This window comes from Mauremys reevesii, linkage group 13, assembly GCF_016161935.1.
Source record: "Mauremys reevesii isolate NIE-2019 linkage group 13, ASM1616193v1, whole genome shotgun sequence".
Taxonomy (NCBI): domain Eukaryota; kingdom Metazoa; phylum Chordata; order Testudines; family Geoemydidae; genus Mauremys; species Mauremys reevesii.
Window position 1 is genome coordinate 40,978,746 of NC_052635.1, and position 27,907 is coordinate 41,006,652.

Consider the following 27,907-nt stretch of genomic DNA (forward strand, 5'->3'; position numbering starts at 1 on the left):
GAGTTTAAAATGTCCTTTGAGTTGTTTTGGGGGTTTGGGAGGGGGGATAAACTAAGTGAGAGAGAGCCTGTAGTGCAGATTTCTGCTAGCATCCCCATGAGGCTGATATCTAATATGGTACAGTCAGTGGTGTGAAGCAGCAGGACGTTCTCAATAGCTGCCAGGGCCCATAGAAGAAGTGGTGGAAAGGATATGACACAGTAGGCGTTGTAAGCCCCATCATATACCTGATGTATCAGGAGACTAATGTCCTTGCTAGTGGGAAATAAAGACAGACGAGCATGAAGGAGGACAGTGGATTTCAGAGGGGACAAACTCCCAGTCCCCAAGACACAGGCAGGTAAAATGTGACAGGACTGAGGAAGATGGTCAAAGCCTACTGCTGGCCTTCCACGCTCTCAAAGAATAACCTATCCTGGCCTGGGTGAAAAAAGCCTGAAGGGAGTGGAAGGCAGCAATAACAGGAAAATACAATAAAGGACCACAAAAACCTCAAGACTTCTCGCTGCACAGTGAAGCTGCGAGAGCAGAACGAGAGGAGAAGAGAGCACACTGCGGTAATCAAACGCTGAAAGAAGAACCAGAGTCTCAGTAGCAGCTACAGATCTTCCCCACTGAGAGAGCTTCTAGGCCTGAAGAAAAAAATGACAGAGGAATGTAGCTAAATTCATACTGTAGGAATGAATGAAAAGAGAGCCTTACATGAACCAACAACAGGACTGGCTTAGACACAGTGAGCTGAAGAAAGACCCAGAGCTAGGCAAGGGTTAGCAACTCCTTGAGGGAAATAATTTTGCAATCAGGCATGGCGCATCCCATTTTTTTTTAACTTACTGGGGGAAGACGATACTGGGCCAGCTCCTCAAGTCCTTACTCAGGCAAAGCTCCCACTGGGTCAAATCCTGAACGTCCTCGCTCAGTTTTGACTCAGTTTCTTCCAGCTGCTTTCTCAGATAAGCTCTTTAAGTCCATGAGCATTTGCTTCAGTAAGGACACAGTAAAAACGGAATAAGCAACTCAATGTTTGGACCAGTGATTTTAATTAGTGTTTTGATTGAGAGAGAATTCAGTAAAGACTTTGGGTTTGCGACTATAAAGAGCCAGCTCCGGAAGTCCTGATTCCATTTTTACTTGATCCTTTTTCAGAAAAAATTCCATTGACTTCAGCAAGAATTTTCCTGTGTAAGGGCTGAGTCAGGACCTCCACTCTTGGTCCACTGAGTATAACCAGTGTCTTTATCTTTTAATCTGGTCACTCCAAATGTTTTGAAACTTCAGAGAGGAGGCATAATTGTTATTCGTGTTGACAGTTTTTATAGAAGCTTTTATTTGCCTTTGAGTTCTGCTAGGCACAAATGCATTTCCTTCCCCTAAAGTGTGGACATTATGTGTGCACTCAGTATGTATATTGAATTGGGCCAGAGCACACAGAGAAACTTCCTATGAGTCCAAGAGAAAGAACAGTAACAAACACCTACTTTGCATATAATGGATCGATTTTGCAACATGCTTTTCTTTGATAGGTTTGTTGAGACCAAAGGTCCGCAATAGGCCATAACTTCATGGGCTGTATCTTTGGCTACCCAAGTTATATAAGCATGTGCTCTTCACTTAGAGGCAGAAATCAAGTCTGCTTTCATATGGCTCCCAGAGTAATTATATTTTTTCTTTCTTCTACCTCCACTCCATTTATTTTCTTTTGTCATACATATATGCCTACCTATTTGAGAGTGTCCTTAATGTGACTTAGAAACAGCAGATGTCCAACTGAGACTGGAGAGATAGTGTTTGTGCAATCTTAAGTTGTCACACAGACACACAATTTTGTTGTTGTTGTTGATGATTTTTTACAATCAAAACTCTTTCTTTTTACTTGTTTTAAGTAGCAAATATGAGTGCTTCCCACTAGGGACCAGAAAAATTTTGTTTAAAAACATGAATCTTATTTTTTAGTTATAAAAGCATAAAATGTCCCTTAAACATTTTAAATCAATTTTCTTTTTACTCTTATAATTCAAAACCCACAAAATGGATTTCTTTCAAGTTTTCTTGTATGCCAAGTTTCAGCCCAGAGGGACTTTTTATGGCTGAAAATGGGGTTTTGTAATGGAATGCCTGACAGATCCTTTACTACACTGTCACTAGGCACAATGCTTTAATACATAGTACGAGATTAACTCTTATTTTAATAAAGCATCTTGAACAGAACAAAGGAAGCATTTTTAAACTATTAGCCATTAGCTTTGTCAGTTTGGTGATCCCAAAAGTTAAGAATATTCATCTTTTGTTTGTTTGTTTGTTTGTTTTTGGTGTTGAAGCCAACTTTGCAGTAATTTTTTTGAGCTCATGCTCAACAAAAGAGTGATGCCTTTGTCTTTCAAAGCATTAAATATTTCAGAACTGGGCCTTCTACAAAAACTTACTTCTTGTGGAAGCTGTAGTACTTCTACAACCTTCTAGGATTCATACAGTTTCATCTATATGTCGTTCCGAAGGCATTGCAGGCAAAAAGGAACTCTATTTTATATCCTACTTACATGAGATTTCAGAGGACACTGGGAGAATGGAGTTTGACTTTAAAAGGAACTGTTTAATGGCTAGTGAAGCTAATACAATAATTTCTAAAGTCACCAAACTAAAGTATGGTTTGTTTCCATGTGGAATGAATGTGCAGTTACAGAACGTCCAAGCAAATGGAATTTTGTATAGACCATCACCTTTTACAGGTGGAGAATCATTCCTTCTTTGAATGGAGTCATAAAGAGCCATGATACAACCACAACATATGACAATGTCATGATGATGCAGTATATTGTATTGGTGCCTCCTCGTGGCAAGTTTAGGAGGAGTGAGCAGAGCACTAATTGGAATCCAGAGTTGCAGGCAGAGAAAGCGGTCTTTAGTACCACTTCTTTAGAAGGTAATAATGAGTCAAAAGAGTCAGTTGTTGCGAATCAAAAATCTGCAAATATAGGTCTTTACACCTGGTTTGAAACTTCGGTGGAGTGCAGTATATATTCAAAGGCAGGGCTGGCTCTGGCTCTTTTGCTGCCCCAAGTAAAACAAAACAAATACACCTGCGGGGCGGCCGGAGCCAGGGTGCAAACTTTCAGCTAGCAGGACTCCCTGCGCTGCAGACATGCCCCGGGCAGTGGAGTGCGCGCCCCGGCTAGCAGCGGGGAAGGGAAGGGAGCGGGGGGAGAGAGAGAAGGGGGACGGCCAGGGCTTCCTTCAGCCAGGGCGCTCACCATTTGGCCCCTCCCACAGCGCCACCTGTTGGGAGGGCTCCGCGCCGCTCCGGTCGGCGGGGAGGGAAGGACGCGGGCTGCCAGGCTTGCTGCAGACCTGGCACGGGCTGGGGCAGATAGAGCACGCAGCCGGCTCTCAGCAGGGTGCTCCCCTCCTCTGTGCTGCCGCCCCCTACAGGGCAGCCAGAGTGGCGAACAAAAAAAACGGGAAAAAAGGCCAGCCGTGCTGCCCTAGGATTGGACGGAATGCCCCCCCTTAGAATCTGCCACCCCAAGCATGAGCTTGCTTGGCTGGTGCCTGGAGCCAGCCCTGTTCAAAGGGATATCTAGTTGCTCCTTTTCTGAACGTGTGGTGAATTACTTTGGCACTTGAAATTACCCTTTGTGGAACACCTTTGTTCATACACCTGCCTCTGAAGTATGTGGTCCTGGCCACTGTCAGGGACTGGACACTGGACTATAGCGACATCTGGTCTGGTCCAGTCTGGAAATTCCTATATAATGAAAAGATTAGTCTGGTTCAAAAAGGAACCAGATATTTATATGGATAACGAGAACAGGCAAAGTTACAGCAGTAAAGATTAAAAAAATAAATAAGAGTTTTTAAATAAATCCTCATGTTCAGATCAACCTTTAATTAAAGAGGGGGGCTAGGAACAACATTCCCTAGTAGGCAGATTATTTCATAATTGACTACTGAAAGCCGCTTTCTTACCCTTCCTCTGAAGCAGCTGGTGTGGGCTACTGTTGGAAATAAGAGTCTGAACTAGATGGACCACTGGTCTAATCTGGTGTAGCAATTCTTATTTGGCAGATCCTGATCTGAGATAAACTCATGTAAATCTGTATTAACTCTCTATCAATTTATTCCAGATTTACACCAGTGTATCTGAGACCAAAGACTGGTCCAAAATCAGAAGAACATGAGATTAAAAATCCTGCATACAAAATACCATACAGGTGTTACTTTGTGGGATATGTATTTTTTTTCCTCCATTACACACTGAAGTGATCCAGCAATTCTTTTAATTAATTCAGTACTATAAATATAGTACAATTTTTGAGACTTGTTTTTTGTTGGGGACAGCAGTGGGCAAAATACATGTGACACATTTTGCACATCTGCAGTGACCTGCTCTTAGTGGTTCGAAGTGGAATCCATACTCTTATGCAAGCTTGTCCTGAAGGCAAGTATTAGCTAAACTAACTAGATGTAATCTACCTCCAAATTTCTATATTTCTCATTTTTGTAGGAGCTGTTCTTTTAAAAGCATTCCTTAAAATAAGCACTAATTTAAACTGTACAGTTAGCTCACAGTCAAATGGCTGGTAGTTAACTTGACCTGTAGTTTTTCTTTGCAGCGCACTGTTGATTTACTGAAGTTGTACAAAGTAATTCCCATCAGCAGGTGACTGAGAATGTCCAGGTTTTGCTTTTCAATTAATTATGAAACAATCTGTTGTCAGCATTCCCAGCAGATAGTGAGACTTTGCCATTCAGAATGAATGTGGATGAATGTGGATGTACAAAGACTCCTGGGAAGAAAGGCTGTAATGAAATTCAAACTGAACTGAATTGGAGAAAAGGGCAGAGAGGAAAAAAAAGAATGAACACATTCAGATCCTGGACAAATAGAGAGGGGCTGATGAATCGTTTAATTCAAGCAGGCAGCATGGCTACTGAACTCACAGGGATTTGGTGTGAGAGAGAGGGAAGAATGTGACATCTCTCAGTGTAAAATGTACATGCAGGCTCCATAAATTAAATGACTTGGAGGTGGCGGGAAGAGGAGGACAGTGTAGGTCTTTAAGGACAGCCACCACTTTCTAGAAATTGTCACCAGGAGAAATGTATATCTATGTATGTATAATATGTAAATGTGTATATATGTATAATGTGTGGGTGTTAAATACATACTAGAACTGGTTGAAATTTTTCAAAATTTAAATTTTGTAGTAAAAAAGGGGCACTTTTTCATGGAAAAAATTCCCATCATTTGACCAATTCTAATTCACACATATTGATGAATTGTTATAAATAATACATCTTCAAAGTGCTTTTGCAAACACTTAACTAATAGAGTTCTTATCCTGAAAAGAGATCAGACACACAAACGTAAAGGATAAAATTTTCAGAAGTGTCTAGGGGCCAGATTTTTAGAGGTATTTAGGCACGATGCAGATAGGTGCCTACGTGCTTCTGAAAATCCCACTAGGCAACTAACTCCCATTGATTTTCTGTTAGACTTAGGCTCCCAAGTGCCACAGTCACTTTTGAAAATAAGACTTGCATTCCTAAGTCACTTAGCCCTTGTAACATTGAGCAGAGCAATGCCTAAATACTTTTAAAAATCTTAAGGTAGTTTTGAAAAATGAACGCACACTCTGTAAGATAAATATAGCACTATTTGCTTTTAGCTGAAGTTTTCTTCTCTGTAACTTTAGAAGTAATTTTCATCCTTTATTTTCCTATGCCAGAATGTTAGTTCCTGCTGAGAAATTAGCAGAAAGCCATGAATTGCATCTATTGCTGTTTTTAGCACTGTATATTGAAATCCATAATTAAGACTAATCTTTTAAATGTGCATGTGAAAGAGGGACACAGCAAGCACAGAATGGACTTCTTATTCAAATTAACAAAAGAAATCAAATTTGAACAAAAAAAGTAATTGCTGAACAAAGGCTTGGTAATTAAAATTACTTTTGTAAGCCTGTTCATTTTGGTACTGAATGAATAAATAAAGTTGCTATTTGCCTATAGATCAAAATTGCTGTTCACAACAACCATTTATAATTTTGGATAAACAATTTTCCCATAATAAACGTTGAAATGCAATGGAATATTGCTAGGTTGTAAAAAATAAATAAATAAGCATTCGTATTTTTTGATACCATGGATCTATTTAGGAAGGTAAATCTATTATTATCAAATAAATGTTGGTCAAAAGTCTTTCAAGATATTAGTCATGGTGGGGATGTTGTTTTTAAGGGCCCTAATTCAAGAGAACATTAAGTACAAACTTAAGTCCATCCTGATTTGCAACAGCACTTAAGAAGCAAGCACATGCTTAATGTTGTCCTGAAGAGGGATACTGACTTATATCAGGGCCAGTGACAATGGTAATATTTATGGTTATCTTGGGGGGTGATGCTATTACTTTTCATGAAAAGTTATCACTTTTCTGAACTTCTCCAATTTAGTAAATTAAAGTCCAGCATTTCATCACCGATAAAACTGCTTTTGTTTCTCATTGATGTTGCTTTTTGCCAGATCATATTGTCTACATATTTTCAGGAACAGATTGAGAATATATTTTTATCACTGTGATGTGTGTGTGGCGTTAGTTAAAAATCAACTCTGATTTTAATCTTTGTAAAAAGACATGAATGCTCAGATGTAGAATTGGGCTATTTCTCTCCTGGGTGGTACTGTTGATTGTTTTGCTGATTCTCACTTCCCTCTGTTAAACAGTACCAGTAGCTACCTCAGAGAGGGAATATCCCAGATGTATCCTCTTATCAAATGATGAATGCCTTTTATAAAATGTCCTTTCCAGGGGCTTAGGCAGTCTGGAGAGATTCACAATAATACCTCAAGATTACATTGAGGGTATGTAAGAGCTAGCAGACAAGCCTATGTTTATTCATCTTTTATGAGGCATGTGTGTAGCCAAGGAGAGCAAGGTTGTCTTATGATCCACTGGGGTCATATAATATCAAATGTGTCCATGACCTTTGAGTGTATAATGTGAAGGCTGCACTATTACTATGTTCAAAGACTATACTGTGAACAGACATTGGCTGCAATCATTTTTCCTCCTCTCCCCCTTTTTTTTTTAATCCTCTAAGATCACATTGGCCGACAATAAGCATTACTTTTGAACAAAAGGAATAATGATGTGGGGCACCTACAGAGGGACGAGATTGATCCAGGCAATCATATTAGGGTAGTGGGCATGACAGAAAAGTTATTTTAACTAGGGCTGTCAAGCGATTAAAAAAATTAATTGTGATTAATCGTGTGATTAAAAATATTAATCGTGATTAACCACACTGTAAATTATAGAATACCATTTATTTAAATATTTTTGGATGTTTTCTATATTTTCAAATATATTGATTTCAATTAAAACACAAAATACAAAGTGTACAGTGCTCACTTTATATTTATTTTTATTACAAGTATTTGCACTGTAAATAAACAAAAGAAATAGTATTTTTCAATTCACCTAATACAGGTACTGCAATCTCTTCATCATGAAAGTTGAAACTTACAAATGTAGAATTATGTACAAAAAAAACTGCATTCAAAAATAAAACAATGACAAATTTTAGAGCCTGCAGGTCCATCCAGTCCTACCCCTTGTTCAGCCAATCACTCAGACAGACAAGTTTGTTTACATTTGTAGGAGATAATCAGGGCCGTCTCCAGGTGTTTTGCTGCCCCAAGCAAAAAAAAAAAAAAAAAAAAAAAAAAAAGCCGGAGTGCCGCCCCTTGAAAAGTGCCGCCCCAAGCACATGCTTGGGACGCTGGTGCCTAGAGCCGACCCTGGAGATAATGCTGTCCGCTTCTTGTTTGCAGTGTCACCTGAAAGTAAGAACAGGCATTCTCCTGGCACTGTTGTAGCCGGTGTCACAAGATATTTACGTGCCAGATGTGCTAAAGATTCAGCTGTCCCTTCCTGCTTCAACCACCATTCCAGGGGACATGCGTCCATGCTGATGATGGGTTCTGCTCGCTAACAGTCCAAAGCAGTGCAGACCGACGCATGTTCATTTTCACGATCCGAGTCAGATGCCACCAGCAGAAGGTTGATTTCCTTTTTTGGTGGTTCAGGTTCTGTAGTTGCTCTTTTAAGACTTCTGAAAGCATGCTCCACTCCTTGTCCCTCTCAGATTTTGGAAGGCACTTCAGATTCTTAAACCTTGGATCGAGTGCTGTAGCTATCTTTAGAAATCTCACATTGGTACCTTCTTTGCGATTTGTGAAATCTGCAGTGAAAGTGTTCTTAAAATGAACAACATGTGCCGGGTCATCATCCGAGACTGCTATACCATGAAATATATGGCAGAATGTAGGTAAAACAGAGCAGGGGAAATACAATTCTCCCCCAAGTAATTCAGTAACAAATGTAATTACCACTTTTTTTTTTTAAACAAGCATCATCAGCATGGAAGCATGTCCTCTGGAATGGTGGCCGAAGCATGAAGGGGCATACAAATGTTTAGCATATCTGGCATGTAAATACCTTGCAATACCAGCTACAAAAGTGCCATGCGAATGCCTGTTCTCACTTTCAGGTGACATTGCAAACAAGAAGCAGGCAGCATTATCTCCTGTACATGTAAACAAACTTGTTTGTCTTAGCGATTGGCTGAACAAGAAGTAGGACTAAGTGGACTTATAGGCTCTGAAGTTTTATATTGTTTTGGTTTTGAGTGCAGTTATTTAACAAAAAAGAATTGACATTTGTAAGTTGCACTTGCATGACAAAGAGATTGCACTGCAGTACTTGTATGAGGTGAATTGAAAAATACTATTTCTTTTGTTTATCATTTTTACAGTGCAAATATTTGTAATCAAAATAATATACACTTTGATTTCAATTACAACACAGAACACAATATGTAGAAAAACATCCAAAAACATTTAATACATTTCAATTGCTATTCTATTATTTGAGGCAGTGATTAAAACTGTGATTAATCGTGATTAATTTTTTTAATTGCGATTCATTTTTCTGAGTTAATCCTTTGAGTTAACTGCGATTAATCGACAGCCCTAATTTTAACCCAAAAATGAGAGTGATGGAGCTGTAACTTTGGAAATTGCTCTCTTGAGATCTTTCAAATAAGAGAATTTTAACTAATGTTGCATCACTCTCTGTCGCTGATTGCACCACTCTGGAAACTATGGGTGCCTGCAAGGCATTGAGCACTAGTCTTATCCAGCAAAGTGTTTGAGCACATGCATAACTTTCAGCCCATTCAGGAAAGCACTTAAGTACATGCTTGACTTTAAGCATGTTTTAAAGCCTATTGAAATTGATGAGTTAAGCATGTGCTTAACTTTAAACATATACTTAAGTGTTTTCCATGAATAACCCCATTGATTTAAAATCTCATATGATTAAAGTCAACACATGCGAATATGCTTTGCTGGATCAGGCTATGGTGCTCAGCAGCTCCACCCAGACCCCAGTGGCTAAATGCTACAGTCTGGATATATATTAGAAAAGCTGCCAATTGTGGGATATCTCATGTCTTTCTCCGATGACGTTTTCAGCAGGGAACCCATCTTTTTACTGAGCTAAAACTACAGGGTTCTGGAAAGTCACAATTATTTCTTTAGAACTTTGATAACCTCTTGAACAATAACTAAAGGAACTAGCACTTTCCATGTAGCCATCTCTTTATTTTCACAGAGTTTGTATGTACCATAGCATTTAGTTATGCTATGTCGTCTAGAAAGTTGTTTTTTCATATGCATTCTCAGTGTTATTTTTTTTCTTTTTTTCTTTTTTTTTAACAATCGGGACTGTCAGTCCCCTCCCCAACTCCAATTACAGAAAGTTTTTAATGAAAATACTTTTTGGCAGCTGTGTGACCAATATGGAACAGGATGTGACATCGCCACATAAACAAAATGTATAAATATGTGCACGACCCAGTACTACAACTGAAATAAAATATCCAGATGCCTCTTCATTTTGACACATTGCATTGTAAGGTCACAAACTGAGCTGAAGATAGAACTTGAAGTATGAAAATATTTAGGTTTATGTAAACTGTTTTTAACCCCCTGAGTACCTCAGGACAAGTAGCATTGACTTGGAGAAAGCACTTTGTCACTGTCAGTGCATTCTGTCTGTAAAGGGACTGCTTTTAATGATGTGGCCCTGGGCCACCCCCAAATTGACAGATAGAACCCCATCAATGTCACCTTTATCTTGGTGACACTTTTTAAAATAACCAGAAATGTGGGTGAATATTGTAACTAGCATCTTTCTTTTTTAGCTAACTTTCCATTGTATTCATTTAAAACCTCTTCAGTGAAATGCAACATGTTGAGATCATGCTCACTGGTGTGAAAACAGTAAGTTATTTTATAGTTTTGCTTCTTGTACCTGGCAAGAAAAGATGTCATTAAGAAGGCTTAGCAATTTGCACCTCAAATGAAATGTCAGCTCTAATATTCCACATGAGCATCTACATCTTTGTTAAGGTCTCGTTATCTAGAGAGCATGTGGACCGAGTCCAAAAGAATTATATTTTAAATATTTGTCTATCAGTTTTACATCCTCTCTGCTTCTTCTGGGGTTGAGGCAGGGAGGGTTTGTTAGTATGAAGGTTACTTCATTAGTTTGATTCAGCATGTCTTGGATTCATAGTGCTTTCAAGAGACATCATGATATAAATTCAGAATGTGTTAGGAGGATGCCCACAGAGCAAATAACATGGGCAAATTATCTCACTGCTAAGGGGGAAATAAAAATTACATGTCTACTGCAGACAATATGACAAAATAGGGTAGTATGTAGGGGGGAATCTCCTGTAAATATTGCACACTAATGCACAATTCAGATTTTGAATTAAAGCAGCAGAACCCATTACCAGTATACTTTTTTAAAGTGTACAATTTTCAAAGGGGAAAAAAAACCCTAAAGAGCTAAACACTGCGGAAACACGATGAAGCCTTTAAAAACGAATGCTACCTAAGACAGTGAACTTGTCATGTATTTTGCTTGCTCATTTATAATTCTCTTCTGAACTCCAGCAAACTCCATATTGGTGAACTTGTTAATATATTGTACTATTTATGTTCCTAAGTGTTATCCATTTGACAGCTGTAGGGTTTTAAGTACGAATGTACCTCTGTGAGTGTTGCTATGTCTAATTAATTTGAAAATCATCCCTATGCACCATAGTTTGTCTTTGAAGTTTTACCCAGTGTGGTTACTAGTTATGTAGATAGGTTTTGATTTAGATGCAGAGGTTCCCATACCCTATTGGTTCATGTATCATCTTATTGAAATAATTGTTGTGAAGTGAATGGATAGAACATCAAGCTTACGTACCACCAGAGATACATGGATCACAGTTTGGGAGCCCCCTGGTTAGAGAAATGTACAGTAAGCTTGAAGTCTGGAGGCTATAAGTTCTGTAATGGCCAGGATGTATAACGTTTTGTGATGGGTTAAGCACTGTCTATTGTAGAGAATAGAGTGAAGAAATATGTGGTCAGTCAAATATGACCTGATTGGACACCTTCACCTGGTAGCATGATTGGGCCCATAGAGGCTTATCTGAAAGTGATCTCTAGGGCTATCTCATTGACAAATGTACATGTACATTTACACCGCAAGGCATACGTCTTACTAGATCAGGGATCGGCAACCTTTGGCGCGCAGCCTTCCAGGGTAAGCACCCTGGCGGGCTGGGCCGGTTTGTTTACCTGCCGCATCCACAGGTTTGGCCAATCGCGGCTCCCACTGGCCGCGGTTTGCTGCTGCAGGCCAATGGGGGCTGTGGGAAGCCGCGGCCAGCACATCCTGCACCATTTCCCGCAGCCCCCATTGGCCTGTGATGGCAAAGCCGAACCTGCAGATGTGGCAAGTAAACAAACTAGGTCGTCCCGCAAGGGGGCTTACCCTGACGGGCTGCATGCCAAAAGTTGCCGATCCTTGTACTAGATGCTACATATCTCTGATTTGCATTCAAGTGTTGGGCATTTTGTTGCTCTCACTTGTTTATATATTACATCTCATTTGTTTTCTGCCATCCAAAAAAATGCTTGTCTTGGGCCAAAATAAATATATGATATGCCAGGATACAGAAGGAGCATCCAACAAAGACAGTGAGGGTTGCCTTGATAGAATGCAGCTTGTCCATTTAAACCAATTAGACACATTATCTTCTGCCTCAGCTCAAACATTCAAGGAGTCTGGAATCCAAATTTGTTAGGGCCCTTATTAATTATATATGAGTATACATACAATTCTGGCTGAAAAATATGTCCATTCCTATGCTGAGAGTGCACATTGTGATTGAAATAGACTCCAGACCAAAGTAGGACATAATTATCTATATCAGGGTTGTCTTTTCCCATTATGTACATTAAGCAGCCATATAGTAGAAATATTTCTTTTAACATTCAATTAAGACTAGACATCATTGTACCATGTAGAAGTTTAACACTGAGACAGTGGGAAATGCTTAACTACATGTAAAAGGATGATGTTTTGGGCAAAAATTTCATACATGATCTCTGTGGCCTCAATCCTGCTATGAGGTCTGTGCAGATGCAAGCAGATACAGTGAGATTTTAGAAAGTATTTAGGCACCTAAAGGGATTTTCAAAAGCAGCTAGACACCTAAAGCCCATTGAAATACCTTTAAAAATCTGGCCCATAGAGCTTACTGCAGGATTGGGGTCTCATAATAGAAATTAATAACTTATTGTGTACAAAAATCATGATGGAGGAAAATCAGACACCAGAAGACATCTGCCAGTTGAGAGAGCTCTTCGGAGAATTGGTTCTTTCAGATTAGGATGTTGAAACAAAACACTCATTAATGTAGGGATATACATGTACACACGTACTATAATTACATATTTGATTTGATTTATGTTTGATGAAGGCAATGTATGGGACATTTAGGACCAAATTCAAGCCAGGTGCAAATATGAGCAACATCACTTTACATTTCTGCTTATGAAATCCTGCTTGGAGAGAGTTAAGTTAGTTCAGGTTGTTCATGAGGCAATGTTTTTTTCTGCATAGAAGGACAAAAAGAATCTTAACCTGGAACTGAACATTGACCTACAGGCGAAATGTGCCCTTACCCAGCCTCCATGTGTGTGCTGAAAATTACACATGCACAAATCTGTGCCAGCACTTTGCAGATGCAAATACTTGCTAATATCTAACACTTGTGTGCATCCTTTTAAATAGTTTAACACCTACATGTGGGAAAGTCTTCATGTGGGTTAGCAAAACACATTAATTTTGCAAGTGGTAATGCTGACACCTGCACTCTTTAAAGGGCTCTCACAAATGTTAGTGCACATGCAAAGTGCAGATGAAGGTATGTGCAGACTGAGATTGAAGAGCCATCCCTCTTTAAGGATAAACCAGATTCTTCCTCAAGACCGCACTTGAATTTGTTATTAAAATGAGTAGGACTTCAAACCCTTCCTACAAGCCAGTATGTAATCACTCACCTTGCCGCCTTATTATTGGGAGGGAAGTATACCAAACAATATACATAATATTATCCCTTTTTGACCTGAGTGGCTAGTCAAAATTCAGGGCCCTGAGGATGTTCTATTTGGGAGTAGAAATTGATGAAGGAGTCTGGTATTTTCGCTGAAGCAATCTTGGTTATTTACAAGGGAAGTACAAAGCCCTGCTTCTCAGAATGCAGGAGGAATGAAAGGCAAAAAGAGTAGTTTCTTAGTTTATTGGCCAAAGCTTCTTTTCAGCCAACACCTCCAACCTAGAAACCTCTCTTTAGGTTTCTCTCAGGCTCACCCACGAAAGCTCATGCTCCAATACTTCTGTTAGTCTATAAGGTGCCACAGGACTCTTTGCTACCATAATTATAGGCTTCCGCTTGGCTTTCTTGCTGCCTTTTTGAGTCTCTCTTGTTCTGTGTTCTCTCTCCACCCTCGCCCCTTCAATCACCACCCTACACACACACACTCACTCAAAAGAGTAATCAGCACAACTACGTCCAAAGCTCCTGGGAAGGCTAACGTAACTCTTTTGTTTTAGGTGGGGGATTGTGATTATTTTACCCTTACAGTTATATTAACTGAAGGGTGTGATCACATGCATCAGTCTCAATGAGGTTTTAACTCAACAAGGGTTTTGTCCAACAATAACAATAGATGTGAGGTGAAGAAGGTCCTCTGATACTGACGTCCTTACACCCACATACAAGTAAAAAAAGGATCAGAATAGTGCACTAATTTTCCGCTGCAGAAAGAGAACTTTTTTTCCAAAATCTCAGGCCAACTATGGACATAACATTATCATCTGAAGCCAAGTCTCAATTTTATTGTAGTCAGTGGCAAAACTCCCTTAAGTGTGACCAAGATTTGACCCTTTATTAGTATGTTCATTTCACCAGAAGTCATATGTGGAAAGAGCGTGCATTATTATTCTCCATGAAAAAGTAATATTGTCATGCTTCCAGGCATACTTTTTGTTCTGTGTACAATTTGATGTGATTTAATGTGATGTGAATTACCTACAAATTGTATACAGCGCAACTAAGTAGCTCTTTTCAGTGCTCAGTTTGAATTTTCTCCTTTTGACAAACCATACAGCATGCTCTCTCTGAATTTTTAAGATTTACTCTGACATATAAGAATAAGGTTAAGTTACTATGAGGATGACAAAATGTGTTAGACAGTTCCTGAATTTTCATAAATGGGGTGTGTGTATGTATATGCGCACATTATATAAAATAAATGAATCATTTACTTGGAAAACCCTTGTCCTTCGGGGGGACGGGGAAGGGAGAATAATATCAATGTTGTCTACCAAAATCAAAAATGTCTCTAGCACATGGAAAAGTTATATATCACTCTCAGGTCCGTAATGCTATGTTAGTGCAATATTATTATTTTTAAAGACAAAGGGCCAAATTTTTAAAAGTATTTAGGCACTTAGTGGTATTTTCAAAAGCACCTAAGCACATGAATACCTTTAAAAATTTCTCCCCCTAGGAGCCTAAGTCACTTTTGAAAATGGAAGTTAGGATTTATGCTCCTAAGTCACTTTGGTGCTTTGGAAAATTTTACCTAAAGTCTTACCTTTTGATACACGTGGATACAATACTCGACCTTGGGAAAGCAGTTATGCTTGCACATGAATATGCAGTAGCTGACTTCACAAGATACAAAGTGATACATGTTTGCAGGCAGAACTGACTCCATTACAATGGAGACAATAGTTAGTAGTAGTTGTAGTTGTTCTTTTATTAAATCACCTGGTAAATTTGTAAACATTGGGAAGCTAGGAAAGAGATGCATTTTAACATAATCAGATTTGTCATTTTGTCCCTATTGCTATATGAAAGAATTATTGGAGTTGAAAGTGTTCTTGTCATAGGTGTACAGCAGCTGTGATCCAGCTTTAGTGCTGCTTGTTCTTTCCTGAATGTATTCTGTAAATGACTGATGTACTCAGAACTACAGCTAACCCTTGATTCAGACTCAGATCTTATTAAGAGTGTGATGAGGTCTAGTGGTCTGATCACAGGACAAGGATTCACTCCTGAGCTGTAATCTCATTTCCACTGTGTAACAGAATATGCTCCCGTTTTCACACCTTACATACTACTGTAATGTTTGTACAAGGTGTGCCTTGCAAGGTTTAATTTAAAAACTCATAACTTCCTGATCGATAATGTCACGGCAAAAGGCATGTAGCAACATTATATGTAAAGTGATGAACACAAGTTGATATCGTGACTAAAAGTGTGTTTCCATATAAGTCTGGGGAGTGGCCAAACCAGTTCCTCAGAGCCAAAGGACAAGCTGATGCCTGAGCCTGGTGTAAATAAGACTGAGGGACCATTACCTGCTAAGTGGCTATTCTTTGGCAGCAATGGGGCTAGGAGCAAAAAATCTACATTTTAGCAAAGAAACAGCTTGGAATGTCTTTCCACAGAGACTCTTTGGCTCCTGGTTCCCAGGTGGAAATGTTTTGAAGAGGGGGACTGAAATTATAAAAAAAGAGGGACAAACACCACAAGGTCTCTCTCTCTCTTTCTCCCTGCCCATCACATTCTCTGCCCTGAAAAGACAAAGGAAGCAGCCATGAGACTCTGGGGAAGGGCTCCTGACCTGAGAGTTTGGTCAGTAACCTGCTGAAACATGTGGTGAGAAAACTTTGCTTTGAAACAGTGATAAATGAAAGAGGGGGTAGTTCCCTTTTATGGACACCCAGACAGCCAGTAGCTATAAAGTCCCTCTTAGTAGCTGTTCTCTAATTGCTCTACCTGCAAAGGGTTAAAAAGTCTCACTGCTCTGCATAGGTAAAAGGAAGGGAGTGGGCACCTGGCCAAAAGAGCCAATGGGAAGGCTAGAACTTTTTTAAATTGAAAAAAAAAGACTCTGTCTGTTGTTCTCCTGGGGAGAGGCGGACAGGGCAGCAGCTATGCTGTAAGAAGCTTGGGCCAAGTGTGAAAAAATCATCAGTATCATACCTAGAAACTACTCATTTAAAACCCCAGATATGTAAGTAGATCAGGAAATGTCTAGGAAGACGTGATTAGGTTTATCCCTTTTGTTTCGTTATGGCTTGTGGATTCCTCTGTGCGAACCCCAGGTGCTTTTGTTTTGCTTGTAAGCTTTAAGCTGAACCTCAAGAAAGCTATTCTTGGTGCTTAATCCTTGTAGTTGCTCTTTTAAAATCTAGCAATAGCCTGAGTTCCCAGATGTATTTTCTTTTTTTAATTATTAATCAGATTTACCTTTTCTAAGAACAGAATTGGACTTTTGTGTCTTAAGAGGTTTGTGCACGTTGTTTGATTAGCTGGTGGCAACAGCTGATTTCTTTTTTTTTCTTTCTCAGCTCTTCCCTGGAAAAAGGGTAGAGGGGGGCGAAAGGGCTTGAGGGTACCCCACAGGAAGGAATTCCCAACTGCACCTTCCTGGGCTCTCAAAGGGGTTCTGCACTTGAGTGGTGGCAGCATTTACCAGTCCAAGGTCAGAGAAAAGCTGTAACCTTGGGAGTTTAATACAAGCCTGGAGTGGCCAGTATTAATTTTTAGAATCCTTGCAGGCCCCTGCACTCGGAGTACCAGAGTGGGGAATTAATTTTGACATGATGGCAGCAAGCTAATATAGTTTGTTAGGCGCCAGTAAGCATCTTATCTTTATTTTTCTTGTAACCATTTCTGACTTTTATGCCTCATTAATTGTGCTCACTCATTATCTATCTCTTTGTAGTTAGTAGACATGTTTTATGGTTTTAGCTAATCCAGTGTGTTTAAATTGAAGTGTCTAGGTAACTCCATTTGGGGTAACAAGTTGTGTGAATATTATCCCCTTAGAGGAACAATAGACTTAATGTGTTTGTGCTGGCCAGGACATGGGGGGAAATCTGGGACTGGGAATGTGCTGGGGTCAGCCTGCGTTAATCTTTAAGGCTGGTAGGACTCACGGCTGGCTGTAACCCACACAGACATAGCTTGGAATGATTTACATGCTGGAGGCTGTTTTTGAGCAGTCCAGGTTGGAGGCTACAGCACCCTAATTTATAGGACAGGGGTGACACAGCTACTTATTGGTCTAGATTGTACCCTGATATGTTGCACACTGACCTGAATCCCATGTAATCAAACAAGTCATTTGTGTTCTCTCCATTTGTGCAGTGGTAATACTTATCTCACAGGTATGAGGCATTGCATAGCACGCACACTTTATAATGTGAAGCCAGGAGTTGGAAGGGGTACAACTGAGGACAGAATTGGCATGAGTAAAAAGTCTTGGTGTAGTCACATGACCAGTAAAAAAAACTCCCCTCTGAAACACTGGAGAGGGCAATATTAGAAGACCAGTTCCTAGGAATCACATTGCAAGTTCACTTAGTGCACTTCCATAATAAATAGAGTTGTGAGAACTTTCCATTTCAAGGCTCAATACCCATTGAAACTCAAGTTTTCTCAGTTTTCATTACAAATATAAAGCCTAGCCCAGGATTGCTGAAAGGTTCATGAGCCCACGCTGAGTTTCGGGTGATTACTTGTCTCTCCATAGGTTGCCAGAAGGGATTTGTTATTTTTGTTTCAAAACATATGAAACTTGGCAGTGTTGGCTGAGTTTTGCTTTGGGGCTTGTCCCAAACTCAGAAGGTGCAAAACTATATGAAACAATTTCCTCTTCTGGCAAATTAAATTGAACCCTCTGTGAATGAAACGGCTGTACTTTGTAATATCACTGTATGCATACCAACACAGGGAGAACCACTGGTACACACTTGGCTACTGGTATTTAAGGCATTTGTTACTGCAGGTTTGTAATATCCTACTTCAGTGATGAGTGTTGTCTCTCAATAATTTCCTCTCTCATTAGCCTCTACAAACAACTGTATTCATTGCAGAACTGTGTCATCATAGTCGTATGTTCTTTTATTTGTAACCATTATCTACAAAAAACAATGTTAAAAGAAAGTTAGTTAGGTTACGATGTTTAGCACTCTTTCTCACCACCTCCTAGACAAACTCTCTGGTTCAAGATCCCCACTGCAGTGCGCTTCTGCTTTGGGAGTGGCCCAGCGCTTTAGAAAGTTCCTGTACAGTTGTTATTTTGGCATTTACCAACCTTTTGCTGATAACGTAATAGAAAGGGAATGGCGATTTTTAAATGCTTGTAGCTCAGCCAAATCTAAACAGAATTTCATGGGCCAAGTAAATGCACTTCTGTGCCTTCAGGGTTTTTTGCCTGCTGAATTTCAAAGGCCTGCTGCAAACAATGGAGGTGGCAGAGCTCATAAAAAAGGTCACAAGAATCTTTTATAATGGAAATGGTCAGGCAACCTAAATGTTGGGGTTGGTACCAGCTCTCCTTATAAATAATATATATAAAGAGAGAGGGGGAGGAGTAGAGCGAGAGTGCTCTGTTGCTCCTGCTAATGTTCAGCAGTATCTTTTCCCTGGAAAAAAAATATACAGCTAAATATGGGAAAGTACAAAAAATGTGGAATACTTTTCATGCAGCTTTTGAGAAACTCAGTGTCTTTTTGTAAAGATGGGAAAGTGCATTAAAGCGAGTACAGTTCCTGATTCATTCAGCAGTGGCAGAAATTCATTTAATCTCAGTTTCATGTTATATACATTTTTCTTCCCACAAAAAATATAGTCTGGGTATATATGCTGTGTAAGGAGGAGGAAGGTGTATATAACTATATTGTATACTAAATATAAAGAGTTCTACAGTTGATTAAATTCATATTAATGTTCAGGCTTAGGAAGTTAGAAAATAATAAAATGTATTATGAAAATCTCATTTTACATGACACAGGCAAACAAAGCAAGGTACAGGCTATGACTCCATCCTTAACTTTTTCCATATAGCTTATGTAGTATATAGGAACTGTAACATCACATGCTAATGGGAAACCCTGGAATGCCTGAATGAGGGTGCAGTGGCAATCTTAACGCTGAACTTCCTTACGTTTGTCATATTAGGTCCCCCGGTGGTGATGGTAATAGTAGTTGTAGTAATCTAATGATGACAACAAATAGTTAATAAATCATACAAAAATAACCTGTTCTAATCCTGGGGGGCCTCAGATCCTAGATCTGTGGTGGGTCGACCTGTTCAGGACGTCAACTTACAGCTACTCCACAACCCCTTCAACCGTGTGAGCAAGTAGTTGAGCCTCCTGGGAGGATGGCACATGTAAATGAGCTCCCTGCCTTTGTGTACCGCTGCTCCTAATTGTAAGGATCTTCAGTCTTCCTACTTTCATTTGCGAAGACAGTGGGAGTTAATTCCACCCTACTACAATAGTAATTTATAGGCCTGGCTATGAGGATGGTTATGCTCAAGGCTGCCTTCCAATTGTCTCCCTGCTTTATTGTCTACACTAATTTAAGCCTTTGCAATGTCTGGAATGTACAGGAGAAGCAAAGAATTCTGCATTTAGGATTTAACTGGAAAAGGAAGGAGCTGAGTATCCTATATTTTAAATGTACTTGGATTTGGATTTTCAAACCAGCCTCAGCAATTGCACCTGTCTCTGTGTGTGTCTGCTGATTGTGCCTGTACATTGGGTATACAACTGTGCAGTTTAGCTTGACTGATTAATACAAGGAAATGCCCAGTTGGACACTGGTTAACAGGCACATTTACAAAACAATGCCAGATAAATTGGTAGGCTATATGTGCAAATTTGCCCTTTTATAATTTTATACGTGTTCAGAATGGTTTCAACCCAGCCTTTAAATTTTGTAAGTACATGTTTCCTGTGTTCATCTGATTTGTGTAAACAAAATGCATAACTGCATGTGAAAAACTGAGCATTTAAAGTCTGCCTATTCAGTATTTGGGCTAAAATTAGGGGTTTTTTCCCCAATGCATTTAATCATAAAGACAATCTTAGATGATAATTTTTAAATTCCTGGTGCCCATAGATTTAAAAAAAATAGTAATTTAGGGTAATTGTTTTTAATAATAAAAAGCTTTGCTATTTTTCATGGCTAGTTAAAATCTGTTTGCATCATATTTCACATTGTCCAGAGTATTCAATGTATTGCAGAATTCATTTGCCAGTTTCTAACATCAGTTATCCTTCACAACAGTAGAGAAATTTAAATAGGAGATTTAAGAACAGCAAGTGAAAATGATCTAATCCAACAGCATCAGGAGTGGGTTTTTGTTTTGTTTTGTTTTGCGGGGGGAGAAGACGAGGGAGGTTTTCCAAGTGGAAATAGACAAGTGTGGTCTCAGATTGTAATTTTATGCATTTTCTGCCAAGATGCGGGAGGGCTTGCCAGATTTTATTAAAAGAATAAGAATTTTCACAAAACTCCCGTAGATATGCAAACTGTTCATAAATTTATTGACAGTTGGCAACCCTGCTGTGCATGCTGTAGTGCTATATATCTGCCTTCTTCACATCTGCTTCGCTGAGGTATGAGACATCAAGTGAAAGTAGCTTAAGGTTTCAAGGAGACTTACAAACGTCTGTAAATAAAATGAAAAAACAGCCTTATTTTCCCCCTTTATAGAGATTTTTCTTTTCACATAAAAGAATTTTAATCAAATCTTTAAGTCCATGCACAGCAGTGCAAAGTAGGGGGCCTGTTCCTTCTCTCTTAATGTAATTCCCATTGACATTAACATGGACGACATGCATAGAGATGGGGGAGCATACGCCAAATGCTACAGTACCAGGAGTAGCATTCTCCTACTCCACTGAATTCTGATTAAACCAGACATACTAGAAGTAGAATTTCTTTTAAGGAATGAGTCCATCACACCAACTGCTATTATTTGTGCATAAGTAGAGTCTTGGAAAAATTAGTTTTGATTCTGAATAGAAAGTCTATCAATCATTTGCAATGGAAGAACACAAGCCAGACAATCGGCATATCTCCAAGTGTTTCCCTTTAACAGAAAATGGTCAGCTTTACTTTCCGTCTTGTAAAATTTGTCCTATCAGCCAACAAGCTCAATGAGGTTCCTGCATTTGCTATGCTGTGATGCATTGTGCCATAGATTCTGCTGACCACAGTAGATAATTTGCACCCCTTCCTTTTAGTCCAGGGAAGTGACATTTAACTGGTAAAATTGAAATACAGTGTCTGGGATTTAGTGAAGCAAGGCAAATCCTTTCTGTAAGCTGTAGAGGTGACCTCTGAAACCATCTCCCACACCAAACTTCCTGCTTTTATTTCTGACACCTGATAGAAGCCAGTGGAAGCATTGGTGAAAGGTGATTTTCGCTCCGTACTCAACTCTTTAAATAGAATTTTAAGCCCAACTAGGAATCTTTCCTGTCTGTGATTTGACACACTTAGAGGGGCTTCATTGCCCATGAAAAATTACAGTATTAGCGCAACACTCTAACTCAGGTGAACAGAGCCATTGGCAAGATTTGTTCCTATTTCCTTAGCCAGTGGATAAATAGTGAGCTACCAAGTTGCTGATTCAGGGGATAGTTTAATCATCCATTTTATTTTAATTTTGCAAAATGAGCCTAACAAATATTTGTAGAGAAGGTTTAAAGTACAAAGGAGAGCTTGGTTTAAAAATAGATTTTGACTGTGTAAAATAGGTTAGTGCTACCTTTGAGGCAAACAAACAACCCACTTAAGAATTAAAAATTTCCAAGCAAATGATTTGGAAAGACTTCCCTCTTGAAGCATGATCAAAGTAAAATCTTGACAGGTAGCGTTTATCACAGGTAGTACCTTCTGCTCAGTAGGTACTCGATGAAGCAAAAGAAAAAAAATTAAAACAGTGGTTCATAGTTACATGACTAGCTATTGTATTTAGAGCATAAAAAGGAGACTTTAGAGAGAGAACTCAATTTGTATTGAAGCTGCAACTTGCAATGTTTTGAAATGCTCAAGTTGTTGTTACACAACTGAATTTCAGGTACCCAGAATTGTAAAAATTAGAAATGGAAAAGCACCATGAGGTCATGTTGTCCATCCTGTCTTCCAGTGCAGGACTGATTGGTCACTACAGTTTATTTGCTAGTGCCTTGACCAATCTAGTTTTTAATGTCCCATGTGATTGGGCTTCCATCATTGCTTTTGGGAGACCATTCCACAGTCTAATGCCCTCATCCAGCAAAGCATTTAAGCAAGTGCTTAACTTTAAGCCTGTGAACAGTCCTGTTGAAGTCAGTGGGGATTACTTAAAGGTTTAGGAGAAAATTTTCAAAGGCCTAAAGGATAGAGAGGCATCCAACTCTCTTTGAAAGTTGGACTCCAAACTCCCATTTGTGCCTTTGTAAATCTCCCACTAAAGTTAACCACTTGCTTTAGTGCCTTGTTGATTAGGGGCTAACTTGCTAGGACACTTTTTCCTACATTTCCCTTAATTTATTTCATCCCATGACTATTAGGTATGCTGCCCATATATGGGTGCCGCCCATATATTCAATTTGTTCTCTTTTTTTTTTTTAATTCCTCAATAGTCTCAGGTGTTGACTCAATGCTCAATATTAGCACCGGGGTATCCCCTGCCCTCAGATCAATATTTTTTCACATTTTTTTTTAAGTATAAGGGCTAGTCTACATGAGAACACACTAATCTGAATTAACCTTTGCAGTGGATAAGTTAAACTACATTAAACCCCATTTGGCTGCCCTTATTCAGAATTAAAGAATTAAGGCCACCTTATTTCTGAATAAGAGCACCACACACATGGGATTTAATGCAGTTTAATGAATCCACTGTTAAAGTTAATTCAGATTAATTTTCTTGAGCGTCCCTGTGTAGGGAAGCCCTAAAAATTGATGCTAGATGTAACCCGACTCTTTGATAGCTGGATCATATAAACTAAAGTAAGTTGATGTGGAATTAGAAGGGCCTCTGTTGTTTTTTAAAACATTTCTGAATTGATAGTTTGCTTAGAACTCTCACCTTATTTTCCTAAAAAATAAGTTGGTGTAGAGGCATATTCTGATTTAATTTACAGTGCAGTAAATCTGGAGTAAGTCTGTGTTGAATTCAGTGCAATTACTGTGGATTCATAGCAGCATAACTGGTATCAGAATTTCACCCCTTGACTTTAGCCTTTTATAGCAGATTAATGGTGTGCAGCTAATCATGACCCTCTGGATCAAAAGTATGCGAGTTTAAGAAAAGCACTGTTAACATTTTGTGGGTATTGTGAATTGTTATAAAATATAGGTGCAGTGTATGGAAGGTGTCCAAAAATCCCTATTTCAACTTATCAGATCCACCAATCTTGACTAATGGGCATTCCTCTCCACGGATGAAGGACTGGGTCTCAGAACAAAGTATGCTGATTATATTTTTCCTGCTGAGAAGTGATTTTTCTCCACATTTCACTGAACAGCCTAGTCTTAAAATAAATAGGATAAGTTGAACAAAAGGTTTATTGACCATATCTGACACTACAAACCCACCTCGAATGCAGTTATAATGCGCATTCTTGGTGGGCACCACGTTAGTGTATCTGACTTGTGAAAATTCTATTTAGAGCAGGAAAATTTCCCTTTCTGCTCCACCGTTCAGAACTGATAGTCTCCAAACAGCAGTTCTCTCTTTCTCTCCCCACCCTCCACAAATCCTCTCAAATACAGTAAAGAGCTGTCTGCTGTTTGATTCCCATGGGAATCTGCAGTGTGGAAACCACAATGTCCTGCGTACATTACTCTGGGCACCTATGCCCATAACTGATGTTAAAGATTTAAAATGGTTAGGGAGGTGTTGTTGGAAGTTGCATATATGAGCATTATCCTTGCTATGCTTTTAACATTTTTGCTATAGGTTGCAAGACTTCACTCTTCAGAGGAGTGAGTCTAGACTAGTAGCTGCACTCAAATACTCCAGAATGCATTTGCAATGAAAAATGAAGCTTTTGGGTCAGCTTTTTCTTTTGCAGATGTAGGCACCTAAATAAAAGTCACCTGATCATCCAAGGTGCTGAGCATCCACAGCTCCCATTAATCACTATGAGAGCTGCAGGGATTCAGCATCTTTAGAAATTGGGCCGCTTGTATTTAGGTGCCAAACTTTAGGAAATGGAGTTTGGTCATTTTTGCCTTAATATTCAGTTGAATTGATTTGCTTTTCTGATGAGCCAATCCAATAAATTTGCCATCGACCTGTGAGCTGAGTGATGCATGAGATCTTGGCAGAGTATTTCATGAAATGATGCAGTCTTCAAGTGAGGGCACTGCACTGGTTTCTCCTTTTAATATAACTTCATATTCTTTCCTTCAGCTGCTGTCTTCGGCATTTTACTCCACATGTTGTCTGCTCTTCTCTGCAAGTGGAATTCTGCTCCCATTTAAGTCTCTGGAGGTTTTACCACTGCTTTCAATAGAAGTAAAATAGGGATGTGTGTGAAGAGATTCCTTTTAAAACTCTTTGGAAAAGAATAGGCTTGTACTGCAGCTGGCCTCTTCTACTCCTCCCCATTTCTAAAGAAAATATTTTATTATCAACTTGCCAGCACAAATATTCACAATGTGACTTCACTTGCGCTTTCTCCAATGTGATAATCACTTCAGTTGAACTGGATTTGATACCTATATTTATATATCCTGTAATTTTCTTCGTGTTGATGTTCTCCAGGTCTGTGCCAGAAGGTTTCAAGTTTCTTATTAAACCTGGATACTTCCCCTTCCCAGTGCTTTTTAGGATATGCCCATTAAAATCCTTTTCTTGGCTTTATCCCTATAGTCTCATAACTTTACATATCTTGAAACTAAGACAAGACATTTATCTGTTCAAAATCATTCTTCATCTGTGCAATTCTCAATTTGTTGTCCTCTATTTTTAGGTATTCTCTGTTACAATCAGCAAACTACTGCTCCACACAGCCCCCCGCCGCCGAATTACCGCCGAAGACCGAGCTGAACTTCGGCGGCGGGTCCCGCTCCATCTTCGGTGGTAATTCGCCAGCGGGGGGTCCTTCTGCCCCGGAGTGGAAGGACCCCCCCGCCGGCGAAGACTGGGAGCAGAAGAAGCTCCTGCACCCAGCCCTGCAAGAGTTTTCTGGACCCCCCGGAGCGAGTGAAGAACCCCGCTCCAGGGGCCCCGAAAAACTCTGGTGGGGGCCCCTGTGGGGCTCGGGACCTGGGGCAAATTGCCCCTCTTGCCCCCCCCCCGGGTGGCCCTGAGTGTGAGACTTCCAGATTTATATTTATACTATATAGCATTTCATCTTCAACCTATTATGAACTGTATAAAACAGGGAACTTAAGTAGACTATGCACTTGCACTTGTTCAGGTATTGAATTCATCATTGCACAGGACGATTCTCTTTAGGGCTCTCTAATGGCCTGATTCAAAAGCCCACTGAATACATGGAAAGCCTGTCATTGACTGCAATGGGCTTGGGGTCAGTCCTTAGAGATTTTTAAACCGAATACAGCAACAACACAAAACCAGTGTAGACACAGCCTAAAAGAGAAAAGTCTAGAACAGAATGAAATGAAATGCAGCAAAGGTAAATTGATTTTTGCCTCATCAAATACTATTGGAAGTTACGATATTGCAGGGAACACTTATTTTCTACATGCATTTCAGGGCTTAAAAAAGTATCAACTCCCCTTTGTCAGTGTTTTGCTGAAAGGATTTGCTTTAGATAACTGGACATGCCCTAATCCCTTTTTAGCCTACAAAAGGAAGAATGAGAAATAAGGATAAGAAAATTATTTGAGTCCCTCCAATCCCAAATTATTTGCTTAGATGTATTTTCGGCCAACTTTGTAAATCTTCACATATTGAACTAGGAAACTTCTGAGGCCGTGCTTACAGACTTCAGAGGCCCAGTTCATTCAAGGAGTGGAGGGGAGGGCAAATTTGCAAGATCCTGCGTTCTCAAAAATTCTTCTGTGTTTAATACGACAGTAATAGCAATGACTTATAAAGTTGTCTATATTGTACTTAACGGTTAGATAAAAGGGCCAAGACTCCTGCCTTCTATTCTCAACTTTGTTACTGACCTTCTTTTATTTCTTGACACAATCTATAAAACTCCGAAGTTAACTGTATCTCTGACCCCTCCTGGTTTCTACTACAAGGATTTTTCTTGTACCTTCTTCTGTAGCATTTGGTATTCGCCACTGTAGGAGACAGGATACTGGGACTAGACTGACCACAAGTCTGACCCCGTGTGGTGATTTCTGTGTTCCTACTTACTGTGTCCCTTGGGTCAGTCCCCACCCTGTGCCAGCTCCCCAGTTTGTAAAATGGAAAAAATGATTACCTGCTTCCCACAGATTCTGTAATACTTAATTGATTGAATTTACACAAAAATCACTAGACAAAAATACTCTGAGACCAGAGTAGTATTAATATTTTTAAAGTACTGTTAAATCTGCTATTTTCCCTTCATTAAACATATTACTCCCTTAAATCCAGATAAACGGGGAAGAAACACACCTGAAAATGGAGGGAAATTAATAATACTGAGCTCTCACATTGCAGTTTTCATCCATAGCTATCAAAACACATTGTAAAGGAGAGTTGCAATATTCCCATTTTACAGATAAGGAAACAGACAAAGAAAGGTAAGAGAATTTGCCCAATGTCACAGAGCAGGCTTTTGGCATAGTTGGCTCAGTGCCCCAGCCACTGGATTAACGTGCCTCTGAATGCTGAAGAAAAACGTGGGAATACAAAGGGCTGAAAATAGACCTTTTTTTCCCATGCCCATATACATTATGATCTATTTCAACATGTGTCCACCAATCTTATGTCTTAGTACCGGGCTGTGCAGGCACGGGGCTCCATGGGAATTTATTGTGCCCAGTAGACTTACACCAGAGATGAAATTGCCTTCAGAAGTCTGACTGCTCTCCAACATGTATGTTCATCTTTCATTAATATGTATTGGCTTGATACAAATAGCAGTGATACAGATAAATCAGGGCAGAACTGGACCTTGTATTAGAGTTGGAAACTCAGAATTTCTGTTCCACAGAAAATTCTGATATTTTAAAATTTTCTTTCATCCCAAATTTCAATGAAAAGTCAAAATTTCCCACAAAACTAAATTTCCGAAAAATTTCATATTGGAATCATCAAAACCTTAATAAAATGGTTCATTTCAATAAGATCAAAGCACTTTCTTTCAACTTTATCCATTATGTGACCTGATATGATATTGAACTGTTCTGTCAGAAATTTTTTACCACCTCTACTTAATATATTAATATGAACACCTCATCACTGAAGTAAATGTAACAGAATCTTCTGTATATTAAAGCATTTAGCTGGAGTGCAGCTGTATATTGGAAAGTTGGCAGAGAATTGTGCACAGGTCTTGCAGTGAATATTCCAACACTTGTAAGTTCATGATTGAAAAATTAAACATTTTTGAATATGTCAAAGGCACCTGCCTTCATTAAGAACCAAATCAGGGAAAAGTGTGAGAAGTTTAAAAAAAATATCTAATTGTGAGTTAACCAAGCAAATTAATGTC

General features: G+C 39.3%; 1 protein-coding gene across 17 annotated transcripts in view; it reads left to right on the forward strand.

Annotated features, from left to right (window-relative positions):
* Positions 1–27,907, forward strand: part of CDH4 (cadherin 4) — an 823,907-nt gene that overhangs the window by 517,961 nt on the left and 278,039 nt on the right. The window lies entirely within an intron of this gene.